This window comes from Micromys minutus (genome assembly GCF_963924665.1).
Source record: "Micromys minutus genome assembly, chromosome: 8".
Classification (NCBI taxonomy): domain Eukaryota; kingdom Metazoa; phylum Chordata; class Mammalia; order Rodentia; family Muridae; genus Micromys; species Micromys minutus.
In genome coordinates, this window is record NC_137977.1 from 3,558,212 (window position 1) to 3,571,293 (window position 13,082).

The following is a 13,082-nucleotide window of genomic DNA, read 5'->3' on the forward strand; positions in this document are numbered from 1 at the left end:
GAAGAGGAGCAAGAGGAAAAAGAGGTGAAGGAACCAGAAGGAAGAGGAGGAGGAGAAAACAGTAAAAACGAGAAGCAGCGCCTTTGTTTCTCCATCTCAAATACAGGCACTTTTCAGTTGTATAGATTACAAATTAGATTGTTTCAAATAAACTTCTGCTCTTTTCCTTCTTTTACTAGATGAGATTTCATCGTGTCACCCCGGTTGGCTTCAGTAATTATCCAGCGCAGGCTGCAGAGCGGCTGGGTTACGGATCCATCACTGCACGGGCTTCGTTCTTCCTCATAGCGCGCTCTTACAGCGTATCTAACTGCACAGCCATGGCCTGGACTGTGTGCCCACTGATGTGGCTCTGAGATCTGCTACCACTGGGATGTGGGAATGCTGCTTGACCAGGCAAAAGGGTGATGGGCTCACCGGAAGCAGCCATTGCACCGCGCATGGGGTGAGAGAATGCAGTATTGGGTGGAGGCCGGATGGTCTGTGAGGAGGCTGGGCGCAGAGGTTCTCAAATTCGTGGGCATCGCATCCAGATGCCGCTGAGTCATGGGAAGTTGGGAACAGAGGCGTTCTGCAGGCTGAAGATGAGACTCTGGCTTAGTTTAAGATAGGCAGGAAACTTGGATGGCATTGCTCTGTAGACAAAGACTTCCTCCCACGGTCCCCTGGGCAGTTCTTGATGAGAGAACCAGTCCTTGGGTCCAAAATGCTTATTGAATGCTCATCGTGGAAAATGAGTGCATGTAACCTCCTAGGGTGAACCACCAGAGGCTAAATACATTTTGCAGGAAGGGATGCTTATTGGCTAAACCCTCTGGACCTTTCGATACCTCATTAGCAGAACTCTGTTCTGATCTATGTGACCACATTCCTATGTAGGGAGTGTGGTCACGTGACCGGGGCCTGGTGGGAAGCAGGTGAAGCTCCCACTGTCCTCTGGTATGAGTTTCCAGGGCTTTCCACCTGCTCAACCTTACCAAGTTTTCTGGCATGGTCCACAGCCCTACTCGATGATTTATATTGTCAAGTCCTAACCTGGAGTATTCCAGAATGAGATTTTATATATATATATAGTCATTAAAGAGGTTTTTAAATGAAAATGGGGTTACAATATGGCATGTGCCTTTGAAAGAATAGGAGATGGCTCAGTAGGTAAAGGCACGTGAGTCTGAGTGCAGGTATCTACGTGGAAGGAAAGCATTGATTCCCGTAAGTTATCCTCTGACCTGAGGATATGCAAACACACACACACACACACACACACACACACACAAGTTAAAAAAGAAAGTAGAATACAGACCTGTGCCAAGGGAAAATGGTATCACAGAAGGATAAGGTGAGCATAGAAGCTGAGGAGAGAGGCCTCAGACAAAACTAACACTTTGAAACCTTGATTGTGACCCTCCATCCTTCAAACACAGGGGAAAACTGTAAATGTAACTTTTATTCTTCTGTATTAATTGTCATCTTGGAGACTTATTGCCTCTGTCTGCTGAGACAGACTTACTACTGGACATGTCTAGCCTCCATACAATCTTATCTAGGCAAAGAGAGCCTCAGAAACACAACATAGGTTCTCCATGGACATCTGTTCCCACCACGGTCAGTACAATCTCATCCATGCAGAGCTATAGAAACTCAACATAGGTTCTCCATGGACATCTGTTCCCACCATGGTCAGTACAATCTCATCCATGCAGAGCTACAGAAACTCAACATGGGTTCTCCATGGACATCTGTTCCCACCACAGTCAGATTTACCATCCTTTTCACTCCTTTTGTAGCCTGACATGATCCTCACTTGACTTCTCCAGGCAACATTCCCCTATGCTTGCTATTTAAGCAGAACTTGAAGGGCTGAAAGGAGCATCTAATAACAGGTCTTGGCTTTAGCCATTCCAGCATTCCCTTACCACCAGTGATGACTGCAGAGTTTAGAAAACATCTAAGCAGCCCCTGGCACCACTGTGCTCAATCAACAGCACCAGAGGAATTGGCAGGGTCCTGCTCTGTTCTGCTTCATAGTTCTGCTGTAGATGCCCAGGAACATCTTTGAATGGGTAAGATTTCCCAAAAGCCAACAGCTGGACCTACTGTATGTAGACTATATTTGCAAACACACACACACACACACACACACACACACACATAAATACACACATATGTATATATGAACTGACTGAGAATTTCCCTGTCATTTCTAGAAACCAAAAGCAAACAGCCTTCTGAGGTGGTATGTTTTATCTTTGATCATGTGCATTATGAATTTTTATTATTGTTAGTAATTTAATTTGAATTAAAACGGTCTCAGCTCTCTTTCTTCTTTCTCAAAGAACCCTATTTTATACTTTAGAAAACATGCAAAAAATAAGCATGATCATGTTTTATGCATGAGTACTCTTATTTCCTTTTATTAGATACAGAAAAGATCAAAAAATGATTTTTTTCTCATCAAACATTAAGATACAATCTGTCCTAGTTAGCTTTAACTGTAAACCTGACATAACAGAGTCACCTGAGACTGGAGTCTTAATTGAGGAATTGTTTAGCTCAGATTGGTCTTGTGGCTATTTGGTATAGCAATGGTGCCCACTGTGCGCAGCACCATTCCCTGGAAAGATGGTCCTGGGCAGTACATACATATATAAGCTAGCTAAGCATGAGCCTGCGTACCAGGCCCCATAGTTTATTCTTCAGGTTACTGCATTCCCTCAGTGATGGCCTGTGACCTGGAAGTTCAGCAAAATAAACCTGTCCTTCACTACGTTGCTTCAGGTTACTGCATTCTCTCAGTGATGGCCTGTGACCTGGAAGTTCAGCAAAATAAACCTGTCCTTCACTAAGTTGCTTTTGGTCAGAGTGATGCACAGCAACAGAAATGTTAACTAGAACATAAATCTATATCTTAAATTGCAAGATAGATTAGCAGAAAGTGTAAAGTAGCAACTTCTGGAATTCTTCTCTATAGACCCGAGTCTATTTTTTTTTGTCATGTTTTCAACTTCCTGACTTCTCACAGAGTTCTGTGAAAACACATCTCTTTCTGTCCTTGATCAAACAGCTTAATCTTCTCGCTCCTACAATTTTCAATTATTCTGGCTTTGAAAGGTCTGAGGACATCATATTAAAGAAACTGCAAACAGGCTAGCATTATTATAAGGTGTGCAGCCTCAAATCCCATGTGCAGTCTAGATCTCAATTTATCCTAACCTCTGGGCATGTCTGTATTTTCTATAAACAAATCGGAATTATTTTTATTTTTGATCTGGATATACTAAAAAAAAAAAAATCTTCCATTTAGAGATAAAACGCTTCCTTCCTTCCTTTCTTCCTTCCTTCCTTCCTTCCTTCCTTCCTTTCTTCCTTCCTTCCTTCCTTTCTTCCTTCCTTTCTTCCTTCCTACCAGCTATCTGTCTTTTTTATATAATAAATGGATTGGTAGCCCACCCTCATCCTCATGTAAATACCCACTTCGTTCTTCTTAGTACACAGACGGTATATAAAGATCTGATCCTTAGTGTCTTTTCAGCTCGATTCTTCAGACATCTTCCATATGGTAAAGACAGTGACTGGAAAATCAGAGCTGAAGAGAAGATGCTGCTCCCTGGACCTCATATTTGAAGTCCAGTGAGTGAGCACATGATCAGCCGTTGGTCTTGCCCATCTTTGTTTCTAAGACTTGCCAGGTTCTTCCTGGGCTGTCAGCTGCTAGCTGGAGTGTGTGCAAGTGGGCACTTAGCAAGCATTTCTTGTTCTTTCTCTTCGTTCCAATGTTTGTTTATGTTTCCTTATCTCTTTCATCCAAGGTGAACCTGAACTTTGAGGCAGCGCTTATAAAAGAGTTGTCAGCTTGCATGCAGGAATTCTCTCATTCGTGCTTGGCTGATTTTCTTCATGTAAAGCGCAAAGAATTGCTGTTAACTAAGCGCTGTTCTTTTCTCCTTGAGTACTATAAAGCGAGGATCCTTGGATATTTACCCAAAGTTTTGCAGCACTGAGAGGACACCATGGAGGAGACTCCTCAGGGAAGCAGTTCTGGTGTAAAGAAGGAAAACTGTTTCCCTCCAGCTTCATAACAAGGAACTTCCCTATTCCTGTCTGGAAGCTTGTACACTGTAGATGAAAAGCTACAAAGAACAAAAGACGACCATTTCTCTCCACAGAGTCCTCTGTACAGGTCAAGGAAATGCCAAACTTAACAGATGTCTTTGACTGTGCCCTGCAGGTCAATAAATTAGGTTTTGTTGAACCAGGAAGAGGAAGGAATTTCAGAACTTCAGGTCCCCAAATGGAAATGCCCCTTAGGACAAGTCTAAACTGGGGAAATAGCACTGGAGAGCGTCCAAGTCAGTTGGCCCAGTCTCCTGTAGCTCATTTCTGGGACCCCTGAAGCTGTTTGTTTAACTCTGTCTCTACAATTGCTGTGGTGTCAAAGGGAGTTAATCATCAGCGAGTGTGAACAGTGGTGACAGAGAACACTGCGGTTACAGTTCTCCATTCTGACGTAATTTTAAACATTTCTCAGAATTAAGAAAGAAGGAAATACTAGCTGAGAGTAGAGTAGAGTTTGGGGATCTGCAATTCACTCTCTAGCTTTGAAATTTGCCCTGGGGAGAGAGAGGAGAGATAGTATCCTGCAGATGGTGCTCTCTTGTCCACCACCCTAGGGTGGTTCCTTCCCTCCATGGTCAGTTTAGAGTGGCTAATCTCAGAAATCTAGATGTCAAAAAACAATCTGAAGATTCAGGTGGAGAGAACTCAACCTCTTTGCTTTATTCTGCACTGGCAGAGCCACCAATGCTACTGGGGAAATAATCCAGACTGAGTTAGGTCACAGAGCTCTATAGCCTTTCTTCCTCCCAGGCTAATAGTCCTCTTGGGCTGAGAATCACAACTCTTATCGGTCAGACCACAGGAGCCCTGGGATTGGGGTGTGGATATAAAGTGACATCCCAGCAGCTGCAGAAAACAAACAACAACAACGACAACAAAACCCAACCAACCAACCAAACAAACAAACACATGAGCTGCCGCCATTCTAAAACACAGTCAAGAATCCAGCAGCCATCCCGGGCTGCTGCCTCAGGCTTCTAATCCCAGCTATTTGACAGGCTGAGGCAGGAAGGCTTCATGTTTAATATCAATCTTCAGATATAGGGACCATGTTCCAAAAATTGTTTTAAAAAGTGAAATGAAAATGATGGAGAGGTTGGGGGAAGCTGTACATATAGCTCGGTGGTGGAGCATCTGGCTAATAAGCAGGAAGTTCTGTGTTCAGTGCCCAGAAACCCATACTATATGCATGCTCACATACACATGCACACGCACAGATGCATGCGTGTGTACACTCACCTAGAGCCATCCAAATAGCTCTCTAGTTTGAGAATCTCAAGGAGACACTTGAACAAGTTCTCTGTGGTGGCAGCTACACCCAAGGATCTAAAGCGTCTGGGAAAAACCAGCACACATCAGCACGAGAATTTAGGGGTTCTCCGGTGAAGGAACATAGACAAACTTCACCTGCTTCTGGACCGCAGCTCTTCTAATGATCCCCTCTTCAGCTCACTCGCTGTCCCTTTACAGGTCAAGGCAGAGCCCATGTCCTAACGTCTCTGATGCTCTCGCTCTGACCCTTTGTAATTTCTCCCTCAGACTCCGTTACTGCGCATGTCCGTATGTTCAGTCTGTACATACTACTTTAAAAGAAAAGTTGAGGGAAGGATGTAGCTTAGTGATTGAGTGCTCCCAAGAACTGAAAAAAAGACATGCAAATTGACCCCAATACCACCCTCTCTGCAAGGCATGTGGCCTGTTGGGGTGCATCCAGGTTGCCTGTGATCTGCCTCCAAAGACTGCATTCATTACTCAGCTCCAGTGTCTGTGCAGACCATGACTTAGAGCTCTGTGTGTCACAGAGTTACACACTTTTTGGCTCCTTTACAGTATTTTCTATCTGGGGCACCCTTTACTCATAGCAGGGTTTCAGTTCTCCTCAGCTGCCCGCAGGATGCTGGTCATTTTCCTCTCACTTTCCCTACCTACTCTCCTCTACCTCACAATTTTGAACGAGATACTTCTGGACTCTGAAAGCACCTGTCTGTTGTGTAGTGAAGGATTTAACCAGCTCCATCAGAAGCAGGTGCTTATGCCCAGCTCCTTCTACAGAACATATGTGTCAATAGGAGACAGAGCCCATTTACTTAACCCCAGTATCCGTCATCATTAGCACATTAATGATGAGTCAGACAGAAGTCTGTGAAAGCACCCAGAGCGGGTGGGCTGGACAACTGCAATGTCTGCCTTTGTGTAAATAACCTTGATTTTTAAATGCCTTGTTAGGTGTGGTGGTTTGAATGAGATGTCCCCAAGAAGCCACCAGCTTTAAATACTTGGTCCAGAGTTGGTTGCTGTCTTGGAGAGGATTGGGAGGTGTGGCCTTAATAAAGAAAGAATATCACAGGGGATGGACTTTGAGATTTTGAAGACCCACATACCATCTGTTCTTAGAGCTCCCGATTTCCTTTTTGTGGTTTAGAATGTGAGCTTCTGATCCAGCTGCTACCCGCACACATAGTGTACTTCCAGAATCAGGAGGGAATCCCTCAGGTCTGGCACTGTGCTTGGAGTCACTTCCCAGGAAGAACAACATGTGGACACCAGGATTTTGACCGAGAACTTAACCAATACATTAACTTCATTGTATTTTCCTGGGTGTCAGTCTCCACTTGAAATCATTGCTCTTTAGGGAGAAGGGGATTTTGTTTTGAAGATTATTTGGAGTCAAAGAAGAGGAGCGATGGGTGAAATGCTGAGAAGCAGAGAGCAAAAACCTGTGACATTAAACAGGAACATTCTAAGCCAGACCCGGTGACACAGAAATAAGTCACAGGAAACGCTTCCTCATCATGTAATTGATTTGTGCTTTTGGTATTATGGAGAAAAGAGACTGCTGACATTTACCCTGCAATCAATTTATTATTAGTAGTTTTTAATTCTTGAGAAATTTGATAATGGAAGGAGATACGGTTATAGATTTATTTTCTTACATTTGAGCAGGATGTTTGAGAGCCCTTTTTACTCTGAGCACCTCTTAACAGTGTGTCATCATTAGGGTCAGGAGGAAGAGAAACAAATGTTCCCACTGGTCTTTCCTTTTATGGAAACAGGTGTGTGTGTGTGTGTGTGTGTGTGTGTGTGTGTGTGTGTGGTATGGTGTGTGTGTGTTCGTGTGCATGCATGCATGCCTGTGTGTATGTGGTGTGTGTATGTGATGTGTAGCTGTGTGTATATGGTGTGTGTGTATGTATGTGCTGGTGCATGCATATGTGCCTGTGTGTATATGGTGTGTGTGTGTAGCTTATTTTAGCATGTCAGTTGTCCATCTGGTAGTTCTAGAAACTGAATTTCATTACTAATTTATGGGAGAACGCTGGAAGAAGCAATGAAATGGAGAGGCTAGCTTCCAAGCACAGGTTTCAAAGAAGCAGTGCACACTGGGCAGTTGAAATTGTTCATTTACAGACGGCACAGCAAGACGGTCTGAAAACAGAAGTAAGTGTTCTTCTTTATTTTGCTTCTTTTGTGTGTGCTGTAAGAGATTTATTTACGTGTAAATGCCAGCATAAGTTTGTATGTACCACGTGCTTTCAGGTGCTGCAAAAGCTAGGAGGCGATTCCAGATTCTCTAGAGCTGTAGTTAATAGAGGGTTGTGAGCTGTCCAGTGTGGGTGCTGGGAACCAGTCCCTGATCCTACACTAGAGCCATGGGTGTTCGTAACCACTGTGATATCCTGCTTTTGTTTTTGTTGGGTTTTTGTTTGTTTGCTTTTTGTTTGTTTGTTTCTTTTTTGTAAACAGAGTTTCTTTGTATAACTCAGGCTGGCCTTGAACTCATAGTGATTCTCCTATGATATTAAAGGTATTATCACAGGGTTTTTTGTTTTGTTTTGTTTTTTAAGGTTCACTTGATGATACCATTAAGAACAAGATGAGAACACATGGGTCTTGATAGTTAAATAATGATGGCAGGATCCACACTTTTTTAGGGAAGCTTACTGTTCCAGGCTTGAGGAAGGGTGTGGTGGTTTGAATATGCTTGGCTTAGGCAGTGGCACTATTAGGAGGTGTGACAAAAGTGTGTCACTGAGGGGGTGGGCTTTGAAATCTTCCTCCTGGTTCCTGAAAGACAGCTTTAGCTTTGTAACAATATGTAGTATAAGACCCAAATTGAGTCTTATCTATTTGAGGTTCCCATGAATGAGTTGAGAGGTTGGGGATTGATGCAAAAGCAAGAGGTTTATTAGTCCAGTGCACTGGGGTGGCCTACATCCAGAGAGATGACCCCGAAAAACTGTTACAAACATTTTTTAAATACTTTTTAAGGGTACAAGTTGCATCAGCAAGGTTATAATTTTAATTCATTGGCTAAGCATACTGACCTTTAAATCTATTGGTTAGTGAGCATATGTGTCAGGACCCTAACTGGGACTTTCTAGAGGGTCAGATGGCTATCAGTCAGCACGTGTTACGATTCTCCTGAGAATTTACTCAGGGAATCCCTTAAGCCAAGGCAGGGTGGGCCACTGGGACATTGTTATCTCACAGATAAGGGATTGAGAATTTCTCACTTCCTTCAGTAGAACTCTCAGCTCTTTCAGCACCATGTTTGCCTGAACTCTGCCATGCTTCTTGCCATGATGGTAATGGACTGAACCTCAGAACATGTAAGCCAGGACCAATTAAATGTTGTCCTTTTAAGAGTTGTCTTGGTCATGGTGTTTTTTACAGAAATAGAAACCCTAACTAAGACAGAAGATGGTACCAGGAGTTTTGGTGTGATAGGCCTGACCATGATTTTGTTTGGAGGAATGTAGATTTGGAGACTTTGGATTTGTAAAGCAGTGGAATGCTTTAAGTGTGGTTTAATGGACCATTCTAGTAGGAATATGAAAGACGTTGGTACTAAGAGTGATTTGAACTGTGCAGACTTGGCCCAAAATGTTTCAGCGGAGAAGAATTTAATATGTGGCTTAGAGACTGTTCTTGTAATATTTTGGAGAATATAGCTGCTTTTTTTGCCCTTGTCTGAGGAAAGTACCTGGCTTTAAGGCAAAGAGATTTCAATTAATTTCATTTACAAAGAGAGTCTCTAAAAATTCAGCAGAGACTTTGTCCTGTGGTTTACTCTCATAAAAAGTCTTTTGATCAAGCATAGCAAGGAAAAATTCAAAGTGTATGGTTCAAAGAATAAAGAGACACCATGACCAAGGTAACTACTGTAAGGACAACATTTAACTGGTTCTGGCTTACATGTTCTGAAGTTCAGTTTATTATCTTCATGGCAGGAAGCGTGGCAGTGAACAGGTGCTGGAGGAGCTTAGAATTCTAGGTCTTGTTCCAAAGGCAGATAGGAAGACAGAGACCGTCTCCAAAGCCCACCCCACTAGTGACAGACTTCCTCCAACAAAGCCACACCTATTTCAACAAGACTATACCTCCTAATAGTGCCACTCCCTGGTCAAACCACCACAAGAGGTTTTTATTATTTGATGACATGGGATGAGTCTTGAATCTGGCCATTTTTATTATTGCAGTACCGCCCCTTTCTTACTGTGGTTTGTGCTTTCTGTACTGATATCAGGAGACTGCTCCCGTCAGTGTCCTTTTGACTGCTTGTCTGAGTAGTACTGTGTTCTTGCCTTTTCCTTCATCTCTCCATCATTTCCTTGCTAGTTTCTTTCCGTGTGAGAACACATATAGGAGAATTATAAATCTTACCCTTTCAATACAATAGGTCAACAAGGATAATGCTAGCTTCCCTTGTGTGGTAATCTGGATCAGTAATATTCCCAAAAGGCTCCAGTTGGAAAGACTTGACATCAGCATGGCAAAATTTGAAAGGCATGTTGGGAAATTGGCCCAGTCCTTTTTCTGACCTCTGTATGATAGACAGCTCTGTTCCACACTGTGCTCCTCACCACTACGAAGTCTTACCACAGACCCCAAAGTAGTGGATCTGACTGACCATGGACTAGAACATGACCTCTGTAATAATGAACCCAAACAGCTCGATTTTATTTATAAGCAGATTACCTCAAATATTAACATATTTCTTCCATTTTTTCATTAAAAGTATCTTTTATGTAGTGTTTTATACATGTATATAATACTGTATGTGTGTGTATACTTGTTGCTGTGGGTGTGTATTCATACATGTAAAGACCAGAGGTAAATTTTGAGTGACTTGCCTCAATCAATCTCTGTACTGGCTGATTTTGTGTTAAATTGACACAAGCTGGAGCTATCACAGAGAAAGGAGCATCAGTTGAGGAAATGCCTCAGTGAGATCCAGCTGTAAGGCATTTTCTCAACTAATGATCAAGGGGGGAGGGCCCAGCCCATTGTGGGTGGTGCCATCCCTGGGCTGGTAGTCCTGGGTTCTATAAGAGAGCAGGCTGAGCAAGCCAGGGAAAGCAAGCCAGTAAGTAACATCCCTCCATGGCCTCTGCATCAGCTCCTGCTTCCTGACCTGCTTGGGTTCCAGTCCTGACTTCCTCTGGTGATGAACATCGATATGGAAGTGTAAGCTGAATAAACCCTTTCCTCCTCAACTTGGTCATGATGTTTTGTGCAGGAATAAAAACACTGACTAAGGTAATCTCCAATTTTATTTGTTTATTCACATATTTATTTTGTGTTTATCTGTCTATGTGAGTGTATTATGTACCCATGTGTGCGTGCAGAGGGAAGAGGCCAGAGGAGGGAAGTGGGTGTCACTCCCAATCACTTTCCACTTACGCATTTGAGGCAGATTCTCTCCCTGGACCTGAGACTTGTATTTTCTTAGGTAGCTGAACTAGAAGTGAGTACACTCCTACAGCCTCCTGTGTTGGCATCTTTCAGAAGTGGAGTTACTGGTGTTCCTGGGCTACCAACTTGTTTCATGGGTGCTGGGATCAGAATTTCAACCTTTGTATTCCCACAGCAAACATTTTACCAACTGAGCCATAACTTCAGCCCCCCATTTCTCCTGCTTTAAGTATCTTGTATAATTAAGACAAATTGTTTCCTGAACTCAAATCGATGTCATGTTGTCAATATTTATGTCTTCTATGGATTTTCAACATAAACATTGCAGTGGTATGAGATGATCTCTGTGCCTTTGTATAATCTCCACCTCTTGAGTATCTGGCTGAGGAGTAGCATCTTTCAATCTGGAGACTGCAGTTGCATTATATGACAGGAAACCACGGCATCTGTCTCACTGGAAGATGTTTTCCAGTGGTTTGATAAACCTAGTTGCAGTTGTGAAGCCCATGCTGCAGAACCCATGCACATTTTCAGCTAATTGCTGACTAGAAATAGATTTTGTTTACTCGACCCCAAAGGAAGGGAGTTCTGCCAGCAACCACAGCAAGCAGGCCTAAGTGCAGATCTTCCCAGGTGAGCTTTCAGATGAGACAAATACAGCCAAGACTATGGCTTGGGAAGGTGAGACAGAAAGCACAGATAAATTGTGTTCAGATTCATGACCCATGGAAACTTCAAAACAACAACAACAACAAAATGTGTGTTGCCTTAGGCAACTAACTCTGCAGTAATCTGTAAGGGAGAAGAAGATAATTAACATAATTGCCAACTTAATATTTCTGTGAGGTCATATACAATGCCTTTGTGTGGTCATATACAATGCCTTTGTGTGGTCATACACAATGTCTTCATTCTGTAGGAGAGATACTTTCTTATGTACCTTGGCATCTCCTTCAAAGTGTTCAGTGCATAAAATAAATGTCTACTAAATAAATGTTGATGAATTCATGAATAAAAAGTTATTTTGCTCCATATTTTTAAAATGTGATTCAGATTCGTGCCTTCTGATGAGTGGAACTTTTAATCCTGCTGAGTTTGAGTAACACTTTAGTTATTTTTCTTGTAGCTGTGACAAAATACCTACCAGAAGGAGCAATATGAGGAGAAAGAATTTCTCTCTTTTTTTCCCCCAACACAATGTTTTTATTGATTTTCTGAGGATTTCACATAATCTGCCCTGATCACACTCACTTCCCAATTCTCCCAGGTCCACTCCCCCAACCCTTGTGACTTCCAACCCCCAGAAAAGGAGGAGGGGGAGAAGGAGGCAAAGAAAAGGAAGAGGAGGAGGAGAAAGAGGAAGAAGAATAAAAGCATAAATTTCACAAGTTGTTGCCCATATACTCACTGGAGCATGGCCACACTCCCATTGCCCATCCCTTTAAGGAAAACCAAATCCTTCCCCAACCTCACTGCCTGCCACAAGCCATCCATTGTGAAGAGCTACACTTTAGCATCCTTACCACAACTTTTAAGATTTCTCTTTGACGACTTTCGGTCTAAGCTGTTACTTTTTTGGAGGGTGGAATGGGGTGGGGTGAGGGGTTGTCACAGAAGCCTTTCTTGTCCCTCTTTCTCAACTATGCTGCCATTAATCAACATCACTGCAAAAGTAGCGTCCTTGCCCTTAACAGTCAGTGGAAAGCATGGATCATGGGTTGCCACAGTTTCTTTCGACAGCATGAACCATGACCATCCATATGCCCTCCAGTGTCAGCCTGTGCTACAGACCTTAGCATGATCTTCAGAGCAGTTCAGATCAAAGACATCAAAAAGACATCAAGGCCTTCAGCAGCAGCACAAGCCATGGACATCAGCTTGGGTTCAGGTATCAGCACAGAGCACAGGCACCCACGTGGCCTTGGATGGTAACACAGCTCTCTCTCTCTCTCTCTCTCTCTCTCTCTCTCTCTCTCTCTCTCTCTCTCTCTCTCTCTCTCTCTCTCTGTGTGTGTGTGTGTGTGTGTCTGTCTCTGTCTATCTCTGTGTCTGTCTCTGTTTCTCTCTCTGTTTCTCTCCTAGACAATAGGTTTGATGATTAATGATATTCGGAATCTCATTGAAAACAACCCTTTGGGTGTGTCCCTGAAAGAATTCTTAGGCTAGATAGGAAAACTCACTCTAAGCCCTACCCTCCTGTAGGCTGGGATCTTTGACTGAACAGGAAAGAGAACAGGAACACCAGCATTTTCCTAGCTCAGCTTCCACTTGAG